This window comes from Pan paniscus, chromosome 10 (genome assembly GCF_029289425.2).
Source record: "Pan paniscus chromosome 10, NHGRI_mPanPan1-v2.0_pri, whole genome shotgun sequence".
NCBI classification, from domain to species: domain Eukaryota; kingdom Metazoa; phylum Chordata; class Mammalia; order Primates; family Hominidae; genus Pan; species Pan paniscus.
In genome coordinates this window covers 41,424,577-41,434,250 of record NC_073259.2, presented here as the reverse complement: position 1 = coordinate 41,434,250, position 9,674 = coordinate 41,424,577, and the positions used below count along the sequence as shown (strand labels likewise).

The window sequence follows — 9,674 nt, the reverse complement described above, 5'->3', positions numbered from 1 at the left end:
TGGGGGGTCAGCCCCCCGCCCGGCCAGCCACCCCGTCCGGGAGGGAGGTGGGGGGGGTCAGCCCCCCACCCGGCCAGCCGCCCCGTCCGGGAGGGAGGTGGGGGGGTCAGCCCCCCGCCTGGCCAGCCACCCCGTCCGGGAGGGAGGTGGGGGGGGTCAGCCCCCTGCCCGGCCAGCTGCCCCGTCTGGGAGGTGAGGGGCGCCTCTGCCTGGCCGCCCCTACTGGGAAGTGAGGAGCCCCTCTGCCCAGCCAGCCGCCCCATCCGGGAAGGAGGTGGGGGGGTCAGCCCCCCGCCCGGCCAGCCGCCCGGTCCGGGAGATGAGGGGCACCTCTACCCGGCCGCCCCTGCTGGGAAGTGAGGAGCCCCTCTGCCCGGCCACCGCCCCGTCTGGGAGGTGTACCTGGCAGCTCATTGGGAATGGGCCATGATGACAATGGCGGTTTTGTGGAATAGAAGCAGGGGAAAGGCGGGGAAGGGATTGAGAGATCGGATGGTTGCCATGTCTGTGTAGAGGGAGGTAGACACGGGAGACTTTTCATTTTGTTCTGTACTAGGAAAAATTCTTCTGCCTTGTGATCCTGTTGATCGGTGACCTTACCCCCAACTCTGTGCTCTCTGAAACATGTGCTGTGTCCACTCAGGGTTAAATGGATTAAGGGTGGTGCAAGATGTGCTTTGTTATACAGATGCTTGAAGGCAGCATGCTCGTTAAGAGTCATCACCACTCCCTAATCTCAAATACCCAGGGACACAAACACTACGGAAGGCCGCAGGGTCCTCTGCATAGGAAAACCAGAGACCTTTGTTCACTTGTTTATCTGCTGACCCTCCCTCCACTGTTGTCCTATGACCCTGCCAAATCCCCCTCTGTGAGAAACACCCAAGAATGATCAATAAAAATAAATAAATTTAAAAAAAAAAAAAAAAAGGCAAGTGAGTACAAGGGTGTGTGTGTCTATGTGTGTGGGAGGTAAGGCAAGGGTTACAGTCAGAAGGCTCAGGGCATCGGCCAAGTGTGCAGAGGGAAAATGAGCAGACCGATTCAGCCCTATATTAAAAACCATGCCAATTCTAACTAAACCATTTCAGCTTTGATTTTACAAAGCTGAAAATAAACTAAAAATGCCTCAAGTCCTAGGTTTTCTCTGTACTTCTATTACAAAGCATTATTGTTGGCCAGCTAAGACCCTGCATCTTAATTACCAGTTTTGCAGGGCAAAACATGCATGAAATAAATTTATGGGAATTCAAATGTGGACTATTTGGCCTTGACTGTGAGTAACCCCAGCTTTAATAGGGCAAAACGCCTGGCTTGAAGCAACCAAATAATTAGTCTAAACAGTGGGAGTGAGAAAGGAGCTCTAATACATACATTTTGTTAATTGCTCTCCCCTGTTGCCAGCAAAGGTGAATTGGAAGAGGTCAACCAGAGCCCCCTGGAGGCAAGGAGGACAGTTAGGAGTTTGTCTCTGTCAGCCAGGGATGAGTTAGCAAGAGCCATTACTTCAGTGAGCTGGGACACCAGAGTTGGACCTCAGAAATTCAGCCAGTGGGAGAAAGAACATCTGGAATAGACAGAGAAGGCAGGAGGGGGCCTGGGAAGCCTGGCCTAAGTAGCAGCAATCCCTACTCCAGCCCTAGCTTGGCTTTCCTGAATGTCCCAAGCAAGCATTTACCACTGATCAAATGGCAGCATGCCAGAGAAGCCCACCCCCTCCAGAATCCCTGCAGAATGTTCTCATGAGTTCTATATGTGTGGTGGGCTGCCTGCCATCCCTGGGCCTTCACCTCCAGGGTCTTCAAGGATCCCAGGGTCTTCTCCATGCTCCCAGGGCACCAGCTTTTACCAAAAAAAAAGGCAACCTCCCCATCCAAATCCCAGTCAACCAGCCAACTGACCAGCTCCCTCTGGCCCTGTCTCAGTTCAAATTCCGAAAAACAGACTCAGATGAAGATTTGTGTACAGGAAGTTTATTGGAGAGGATCAATATGTAAGGAAGTGAATGAAGCAGGATTGGGGATTGGGGAAAAGTTAAACTGCTATGTAGTTGGGTTGGCTGCAACAAAGGTCTCAGCAAATCCCACCAAGCACTAGACCTGCCAATGGGGAGAGATCATAGCCTAGGGAAAGGCGTTCCTGGAAAGGCACTCTTCTAAGAGCAATCAGGAGCCACAGCAGCTGGAGAAGTGAGTGCTAGGTTCTCAAAAGGGTGAGAGCCCACCACCCATCCACTACAGACCCCACATCCCTAGGGGGCTGATCCTGCTTCTGTTTCTCTCCCAGCCTTGCCTCACTCTTTCATCTCATCTACTACCACAGACATAATTTTGGAGGTGGCCTCTTCCCACAACTTGGCCCCACTTCCCTGCAATCCTGTAAGCCCCTCTGCTGTCCCTCCTGCTAAGCTAGGTTATCAGGGGAAACACCCCACTTAATTCAATGTAGGTTCTTTTCTATTTTCCCTAAGTATAGGCTGGTCTGAGAAATAAAGGGAAAGAGTACAAAAGAGAGAAATTTTAAAGCTGGGTGTCTGGGGGAGACATCACATGTTGGCAGGTTCCATGATGCCCCCCAGGCCACAAAACCAGCAAGTTTTTATTAGTGATTTTCAAAGGGGAGGGAGTATACGAATAGGGTGTGGGTCACAGAGATCACATGCTTCACAAGGCAATAAAATATCACAAGGCAAATGGGGGCAGAGCAAGATCACAGGACCAGGGCAAAATTAAAATTGCTAATGAAGTTTCGGGCACATATTGTCATTGATAACATCTTATCAGGAGACAAGGTTTGAAAGCAGACAACTGGCCTGACTAAAATTTACTAGGCAGGAATTTCCTCGTCCTAATAGGCCTGGGAGCGCTGCAGGAGACCGGTGCTTATTTCATCCCTTATCTACAACTGTATAAGACAGACATTCCCAGAGCGGCCATTTTAGAGACCTCCCCCTAGGAACACATTCTCTTTCTTAGGGCTGTTCCTTGCTAAGAAAAAGAATTCAGCAATATTTCTCCTATTCGCTTTTGTAAGAAGAGAAATATGGCTCTGTTCCGCCCGGCTCTCGGGCAGTCAGACCTAATGGTTATCTCCCTTGTTCCCTGAACATCTCTGTTATCCTGTTCTTTTTGCAAGGTGCCCAGATTTCATATTGTTTAAACACACATGCTTTACGAACAATTTGTTCAGTTAACACAATTATCACAGGGTCCTGAGACAACATACATCCTCAGTTTACGAAGATGACAGTATTAAGACATTAAAGACAGGCATAGGAAATCACAAGAGTATTGATTAGGGAAGTGATAAATGTCCATGAAATCTTCACAATTTTATGCTCAGAGATTGCAGTAAAGACAGGCGTAAGAAATTATAAAAGTATTAATTTGGGGAACTAATAAATGTCCATGAAATAGTCACGATTTATGTTCTTCTGCCATGGCTTCAGTCAGTCCCTCCATTTGGGGTCCCTGACTTCCCACAACACTAGGTTCTCTCTTTGTCACCCCACCCCAACTATTCTCAGCATCCCCAACAGCGCACTGATTCTGGCACAATTGTGAATGGTTGCTGGATTCTTGAGTGACTAAGGTGCTGTTGGAGTCCTTGCCTCAGGCAAGCAAGAAGACAGGAGCAGCAGCTTCTTCCCAATGTGGAACCACAGAATGGGACTAGGATATATGTAGGACTGGCTTCTAGGTGACTTGCCAGGAGGTATGGTGGTACAGGGATCAGGCTCCCCTGAAGAAGGTGGACTAGACAACACCAGGGCCCCTAGCAAAGAAAAGCAAGACAGGGTGGAGACTGAAAGCTCAGGTTGTAGAGGACAGTCAGTGGGCCCCCTTTAGGGAATTTTCTCCAGTCCTGTCAACACTCAGCATATGATATTAGTATAAAATCCTCTCCATTCACGTCATCCTTCCCCAGTAGGTTCTGCTTTGCCTTTGTCTCTTTAGGGGGATCCAGATCTAAATAGACCATCCAGACATAGTCTAAACAATGCAATGTGCCCTGGACAGCCTCTGCTAAAATTGGGATTAAAAGAAATCATTATCTTTTTCTGCTCAAAATGTTGATAGGGCCTTTGATCTCAGACCTACCACTAGGCTGATCACACAGTAGGTAGCCAATAAAATGTGTCTTTCTTTCATCCAGTCATGATACCATGGCAACAGTTAGAAGAAATATTTATCTGCATTTATAAGACACTGTTTATAATATCTTTTACAAACAAATGGCTAGTTTTGTTAATCTACAAAGAGTATGTACAGATTATTTAGAAAAACAAAATGATCACCCAAAGAGAAAATGGACTGAATAACTGAAGAGACAATTCACAGAAAATGAAAGCTAAATAGCAAATAAACATATTTGTAATGCTCAACCTCATTAGCAATCAAATAATGAAAATAAAACAGAAAACTGTCAAAAAAAAAAAAACTAAAAAGAATACCACACAGTGTTCAGAAGACTGTGGAGAAATAGGAAGCCTTATACGTTACTTACAAAAGCATGAATTGGTACAATCTTTCTGGAGAGCAGCCTGACCATATAAATCAAAAATTTTAAGTGGCCTTGCAATTCCAATAACTTCTAAAAAGTTGCCTTAAAGAATGAATAGGACCAGTGTCCAGAGAAGTGTGTGTTCATTGCAGCAACATTTATTACAGTGGAAAAAGTAGAAATAAACATATATGTAAAAAGGTGCTACATCTATATAATGGAATATTATGCAGTTATTAAGAAAGACGACTTGGCCATGAGGGTAACAGGTGGCAGGGCATGGCACCTACAGCTCAGTAATCGGGGGGGCGGGGTGCAGGGAAGGGGAGGGATGCACAGGCACAGGCTCTGTGGGTCTCAGGCTGATGGGAGGCTGCTTGCCAGCTCCTAGATCAGGGATGGATGCAGCAGTGGAAGTGACGGAAGCCCCAGAGGAAGAGAGCTTTGCACTACCCATCTCTTCCACCTCTGAAGCCAAATTCAATACTGTGGTTGGTTCTATTGAGGCCATCATCATGGATCCCGAGTTCCAGTACCACAGAGAAATTTCATGGACAAATACTACCAGGAATTTGAAGACACAGAAGAGAATAAACTCACCTACACACCAATCTTTAACGAATACCTTTCTTTGGTAGAAAAATATATTGAAGAACAGCTGCTGGAGCGGATTCCAGAATTCAACATGGCGACCTTCACAGCAACATTAAAGCACCATAAAAATGAAGTGGCTGATGACATATTCAACATACTAGTCACATTTACAGACTTTCTGGCATTTAAAGAGATGTTTCTGGACTACAGAGCAGAAAAAGAAGGCCAGGGACTGGATTTAAGTGGCGATTTAGTGGTGACTTCGTTGTGCAAAACACCTTCCACGCCAGCTATCCAAAACAATCTGTGGCACTAGCTTGCATCTCCAGGCAGTGGGAGACTTCTGGACATCATAGGCCCAGTAGGCGGGGAGAGGCGTCTGTTCTTAATGACAGAATATGTCTTGGAAAGACTGACTGCAGCTCTTCATTAATGTTAAGCATTGATGAATCAAAAAGGTAATTACCTGACCCTCCAGGGACCTCTGCTTTTCCTGAAACACCTTCTTGTATTCAGTAACACTACTGCCCCTGCCAAAGTAGACACACCTCTCTCAGGAACTTCTGAGGGTCAGACTACTCTGTGACAAGAGATTGTGTCAAGCAATCCACCTGGAAGACCCCTTTTCTCACCATACATGTTCCTGTGTCAACAATATGGAAAATAACACCATCATAAACCCTCCCTGTCCCAGATACCACAGGCAGGCTTTGCACTAAACTTTCGTGTGCTCACAGCTCTTTCACTTGGGTAAGATTTGTAGTCCATCAACCCTAGGGATCCACCTGGGCAAGTATTTTACTTTTTGGGAGTATTTATCTAGGATGTCATTCAAACCAACTGCCCCTGACTTGAGATTTCTGAAGCTCCTATTTTCTGCCCACTATTACGAGAAAACTAGAGCCAGTCTTGGCCAAAAGAAGCAACTGAAAAACAGGTCGTTAACTAAAAGCTACATGGGAAAAATCAATTCCTAGGTGTGGGTTTGCAGTTCTTTTATCACTGTCTTCTGCTAGTCCTCATATAGTCCCACAGTTTCTAGAGAAGCCTTTATTTTTTTAAGCATCATTGTTGAAAAAATCTTTTTGTAGATGAATACTCAAGCTGTAGATCTAATACAGTAGATCTGATTTTAGAATTTCTGATTAGCCCCTTAAAGATCTAAGTATTAAATGGCTTGTACTTTTTAATTGTAGTGCTATGATGGCAAAAATGTTTTCTTTATTGAAATTCCTATTTTACTGGACATCAATGGATATGTGCTATGTGCTGGAAATCAACTAAAAGGTATCTTTTATTTATACCATGTTAAGTGTGTTTGTACAGATTTACTTAAAATCCTTTCCATATAAATCCGTCTGTTAGGTTTTTGGTTGGGGTGGGGGTGAGTTTGCTAAAATGTGATTCTTCAGGCTCTGTAATTCCAACTCTATCCTTCTTCCTTTCAAAATATTTCTTGCAAAAAAATAATGTTCCACTGGTCTAGTTCAGCCTGAGTAAGAGGAAGTAGCAAAAGGCTTCAGAGGTACCAAAGGTCATCTGTCTGGCTTCCTGTTAATAAAATGTTTGGTAGGACATTACTGACTAGAAAACATGTATGTCACACCTCTAGAAAGAAGAAAAACACATAATTGTTTATAGTTCCTAATGTGTACCTTTGATTTTGTTTTTTAAGTAAAAATAAGAATCTGCACTGAAAAAGAAAATTATGATCTCCATCTACATTTGCTGTTGTGGAAAGATGCTATTTGGTAAATTTCTTATCAGCTAGATTACAAATTCTGTGAGGGCAGAAACTATATGTGTTCTCCCCTGTATCCTTGGGCCTGGCACAGTAGCTAGAAAATGGTAGGCATTCAGTCTATTAATAGTTGTTGAATAACTAAATGGATAAATTCCACAGTACATTAGGTGAAAAATCAAGTTAAAAAGCAGAATGTATTGTTAAGACCCCATTGTAAAATATTCTATATATTTCTATGAATATGTGTGTAAGCATGCACATGCATGAATGTAGGAAAATGTCAGGATGGTAGAATCATAGATGATCTTAATCTTCTTTAATTTGCTAAAACTTTATGCATTTTTTGCTATAAATGTGTGTTGCTTTTATAATTTAGTAAAAGATATCTAGAAGGAGAGGGAGAAGAGTAAAGGATAAAGAATAAAGGATGGAAAACAACAAAGTAGTTGCCACTAGGAGACAGATTGTTTAATTCTAAAGACAACTGGTAGGATTTCAAGTATCAATTCCAAAGGGCTCCTGTCACCCTTTTGACCATTCCACACAGGTAAATGTCTACTCTACTTACCCTGGCTGCCTTCAAATGCAAAGAGCTGCCCCAGTTCTGCCTTCAGATGGGCGATGGGTTGAGGGATTCTGCAAGGCTGAGACAGCCCAACATTGCCAGTCTCCCACAGTCTTAAAAATGTTCTATTCTCCCCAGCCCCTATCCTGGCCTCAGACTTGATGCCTTCACCCTGGAGCTTCACCATGTGCTCCACTGGCACATGATTTAGTGCCACTGTGTCAAGAACATGGAAGATGATACTAGTCCTGGAGTTCTCCTGGGATTTGGTCTGGATAGCTGAGCCCTGACCCCTTGCCCTTCCTCCATATTGCCCAGAGTCTCTTTCCTTCCCAGGCCTGCTCCAGGCTTCTTCTACAATGTGCCTTTCTAAATAGGCCCCTTCCTTTAATTCTAGGTATCCTTAAGTCTTTCATTACCTTCCTTGGTAGCCCCCTCCACCATTCCTCCTCACAAGAGTTCAAAAGAGGGTCCTAGGCCCTCACTGTAAACTTTTCACTCTGTCCTACCTTGGAGTGTGACCTATCTCATCTTCCATTCAGGCTAAGGGGATGCGGGGCCCACTCTCCTTATTCATCTCTATTCATCCTTTCAATTGACCACCAAACTTTCACTCAGTTCCCCACCTGCTATGCAGGGCCCTGAGATTAGTACCCAGGACCCAGCTGTCAACACACATGGAGCAGATGGATAAAGAGACTGAAGCAGATGTCTCTAAACCCTGCTGCTTCTGTCTTATGAGAAGTTGTGTTGACTCAAGACAGTCAGCCTCTTCCCATTAAGTTAAGCAACACATGGAGCAGATCTCCCAGGGTGTTTTCCTGTGGGGAGTTGGGGAGACAACCGATTATGTTTCTTGCAGCATCTCTAAAAGGCCAGTAAGAGCAGCAATTCAGAACTGCCTGCCCCTGCTCAAAGTACCCAGAGCTAGGCCAAGGGAAAGTGGAAAGGGCACTACCTCCGGCTTGTAAGCCATGAAAAGATGGGCAAGGATTTATTGATCACTCAGGTATAGGAACTTTAAAATGCCCTCTTCTCCAATTCTTGAGGCCAGGGCTACTGTACTTTAGAGATTAGACGGGCTGAGCTAAGGCTCAGAAATATGGAGACCAGGCCCTGGCACTCCCCTTGGACATCAGACAAATGTACAGATGCCCTCTTGTTATTCAATCCCTGACCTGACTTATGGGCAGTAACACATGGTCTACAGTGACTTACAAACTAGTATTTTGCAATGATTAATGGCATGCAGAGGGCATTGGTTGGGGGGCAGGGTGGGGAAAAATCACAGATCCTAAATGTCATCTCCCTGAGGCCCCCAATTTTCCTGGTTTCTCTCAGTGACTGTCTCATTACCCCGTGCCCCCTGGGTTTGGGTTTCAGCTTTCTGAGAATGGCTGGTAAATGCTGGTGTGAGGGCAGGCACACATCATGCCTGTTCCTAATTTTACATCCATGTGGAGTGAGTTTTACTAGTTTAACACTCCCACCCACTCTCTTACCTGATCGATGAGTTTGGAAGGAAGAGTTGAGTTTGCAGAGCAATGCCCTTCCATCTCTTAGGATCTGGCTGTCCACAGTAAGATTATATTCTGCTCTCTTTTTCTCTCCCTCGACTATGAGGGATCTGACCCCATAGGGAAGGACACAGTGGCCCTAGGCTGCCCCTGCCCAGGTGGAAAATCTGGCCTAATCCTGAGGTCCTGTGATAGGAGAAACCCTTTCCATCCGAGGTAAAAAGACACATGCTCCAGTATCTGCTTTCTTGGTAATAAAGGCAATATTGACCCTCCATCTGCTCATTCATTTGTCTTATTTTTTAATTGGCTCAGAACCTATGCAAGGAAAAGAAGATGTTATGTATTGACCCCTTCAGATTCCAAGAGCTGTGTTTGCAGAAAGAGGATTGCTTCTGTGTCTGGCTGGGATGGGGATGGAACAAAGGAACTGAAGTCCCAGTGGAATCTGTTTCCTTGATGAACTGCAGAACTCACTTCTTCCAAGACTGAATTGCAGAGGCCTGCTCAGAGGCTGGAGGAGGGATGGGATGACTTTCTTGGGAGTGGGGAAGGTCTCCCCTAAACAACATACTCCTGGGCAGACCTATCACGGGAACCTAACCAAATAGGTGGAGAAGCCAAGACTATTCAGTGGCCTTTATACCCACTTTTAAATTCCTGGAAGACCATCACCCCCACCTGATTTCTCATCACTTTTGGGTCATGATCTATTCTGTGACTCCTGGAATAAAAGATCAACACCAGAATG

The 9,674-nt window shown here is 45.1% G+C and overlaps 1 pseudogene; it reads left to right on the top strand.

Moving 5' to 3' along the window:
• The first annotated feature begins 4,816 nt into the window (after positions 1-4,816).
• On the top strand, positions 4,817-5,413 carry LOC100982853 (ADP-ribosylation factor-like protein 2-binding protein; annotated as a pseudogene).
• The last annotated feature ends 4,261 nt before the right edge of the window (positions 5,414-9,674 follow it).